At 54.7% G+C, this 2,607-nt stretch overlaps 1 long non-coding RNA gene across 1 annotated transcript; it reads left to right on the top strand.

The window, feature by feature from the left end:
• Window positions 1-25: 25 nt before the first annotated feature.
• LOC145718829 (uncharacterized) lies at window positions 26-2,372 on the top strand. The gene is made up of 2 exons (XR_014142037.1): window positions 26-494; window positions 851-2,372. It is a non-coding gene; the product is annotated as an uncharacterized LOC145718829 (long non-coding RNA).
• Window positions 2,373-2,607: the final 235 nt, after the last annotated feature.

Genomic DNA, 2,607 nt, shown 5'->3' on the forward strand with positions numbered 1-2,607 from the left:
CTAGGGTAGCTGGAGTGTCCCGCAAAGTCGGGACTGTTCACGCACCACAGGCCAACTGGGCACATGGAAGGTCGGGTTCTTCAGCAGTTCATGGCTCGGGCAGCCCCCAGCTAGCACACAGCAAGGAGCCTCTTCCAGTAGCAGAAAGGAAAGGATTGTCAAGGCAGAGGGGAGGGGAAAACAGGAAACTATGAGTAAATGAGGCCTTGTTGTGAGCGAGGGGGCCCGGCTAAGGGGAAAGGAGGCGGTCTCCCGGCAGCGTCCGTTCAGCGCTGAGCAGGACGTTCCGGTGGCCAATTGCAGGTCGCATTTCTGGGAGAAGCTGAAGCTGCAGTAGGTAAAGTGTGATGTTCTCCGTGGTGCATAGCATCAGTGACTCCATTCTGGGCCTGCTTTTTCCTTTTGTAACGGGACCGTGAACAGCTGGTCGCAGACGGACGGACGTGATAGCCATGCTTCCGCTCTGCTTATCCTTTGCTCCTGGACGAGATGAGGTACAGGGTTAACTTGCTTGCTTTTACTCTTGAGTTTCTCTTTGTGGAGCGGAGAGGGTTTCTTCCCCCACCTGACCAGCTCTCTGATTCCCTGTCACCACCTGGGTGTCCGATTCATTCATTTCACGTCTGACGCTGTCCGCCTGGAGTGAGCATGGGACGCACAGGCGGAAGGACTCATCCGGCAAGATTGCCCTCAGCTCATGGGCAAGTCTCCACTCTCAGGTTCCCATGTCCCCTGCGCTGTTGTTCAAGTTGGCTACAAAGTTGGGGGTACCCTGGACGTTCAGTCATTTGCTAGCACGACTCCTAGATCTCAGGAGAATTCCATGCTTACTGTTACGCTTTATTATAAGGATCCACACGAGCAGCCGGATGAAGAGGCGCAGGAGTGTGGGAGCGTGCAGGTCCCCTTGCAGGAGCCTCTGTCACTGTGGACTTGGAATGTGCCACCCTCAGAGCACGTGGACGTGTTCGCCATTTCAGAAGCTCCGTGAACCCCATTGTCGGGAAGATGTCATAGAAGCTTCATGACGTAGGCATGCTTGATTCAGTCACTGGCTGTCGGGGATGGGGGTCAGCCTCCAGCGCCTCTCCCCGGAGGTCGGGGAGCGAGGCTGATGGCTCCAACTCTCTAACCATGGCTTGGTCCTCCTGGTCACCAGCCCCAACCTGAAGCTATCTAGGACCCTCAGCCAAGTCATCTCATTAGCATATTAGAGACGCTCTTATCTCTCAGGAGATCCCAAGGGCTTGGGGAGCTGGGTGCCAGGAACCGGGCACAGAGACCAAATATTTGTATTATCCCACAGGCCACGCCCTGGTCTTTGACCACAGGTCCCGTGTAGCAGTAGGACCGGAACTGCAGAGATGCTGACACGGTACCCACATCCCACTGACAATTTGCCCACCATCCTGCTGGAGGACAGGGTCTCCCAGGGTCGCTCCAGTCTGCTGGGTCCGTTCAGTGTTGCCAGGTTCCAGAAGCAGGAATGTCCTCACAGCATACGGCTTTCTCTGTCAGGCATCTGGGATAATTGAGCTAAGAGACAGTGTCATCTTCTGCTCACACTTCTTCGGAGGGGTTAATGTAATAAGGGATTTCCCTCGTTACGTAGCGAATTTATCCATTCCTTTACCCTCAGCTACTATTTCTACTTCTCTGCATTTATACCCAACTCTCTGCCTTTGAAGGGACATTATGTGTGGCTGCTGTGCTGGTCTACACTGCGGGCAGCGACACTAGCCTGGCAAGCCCCCCCCCCTCAGTCCACTCTCGGTCATAGAGGGGAGGGTCACACCCGGACAGAACTGGCGGGTAAGGGGCCACCGGGTGAGGTAGCTGTGCTCGCCGTCAGCCCCAACTTTGCCGGATGGGGTGAAGGCACAGCCCTCCCCTCAGGCCCTTCGGATTTCCCACATCAGGATTTAACGAAGTAGTTACGGTGTCTTGCTTCGGAGCGCGTCCCGTTTCTGGCACGCACACTTGCATCCCTGCCCTGAGACTCGGCACCAGGTAGGATGAGCGAGTGCGGAGGTGAAGCACAGTCGTACCGATGTCCTCTCCCTTGGGAAGGACTGTAGAGTTACACTGAAGCCGTCCCCTACCCTCCTCCTCCGATCCCCCAGGAAAAAGTGTGTAGTGGGGACCGTCCTGTAGCCCCGCTCAGGCTGGGTGGGAGCACACACTTGGGAAGGTGTGGAAGCCAGCGCTTCATGCCTGTATGGCCCCAACACCCTGTTTTCACAACGTCTCCGTTGCTTGTTCCCATTCTCCATGAAGCTGTTACTCTGTCAGCATGTCTGTCTGCCCTTTGTGGGACATTATGGTTTGTCACTGTTTTTTTGGTGTGAGGAAGTGTCACCGAGCATTCCAAACTGGTGCAGTATCTTTTTTTTTTTCACATGTGCACTAATAGGCATGTATAAGAATGTTCTCAGCAGCACTATGTATGATTGCCCCAAATGGGAAACGACATAAATGCATATGACAGGAAAATCGATACATAAATTGTAGCACGTCCATACAACGGAATACCATGCAACCCCGAAAAAGACTGGCCTGTGGCTACGCCCTGCAGCGTGGGTGAATCTCACGGACAGGGCACCGAGT

This window comes from Leptonychotes weddellii, unplaced genomic scaffold (assembly GCF_054177405.1).
Source record: "Leptonychotes weddellii isolate Sample4059 unplaced genomic scaffold, ASM5417740v2 HiC_scaffold_23076, whole genome shotgun sequence".
In the NCBI taxonomy this organism is placed as follows: Eukaryota; Metazoa; Chordata; class Mammalia; order Carnivora; family Phocidae; genus Leptonychotes; species Leptonychotes weddellii.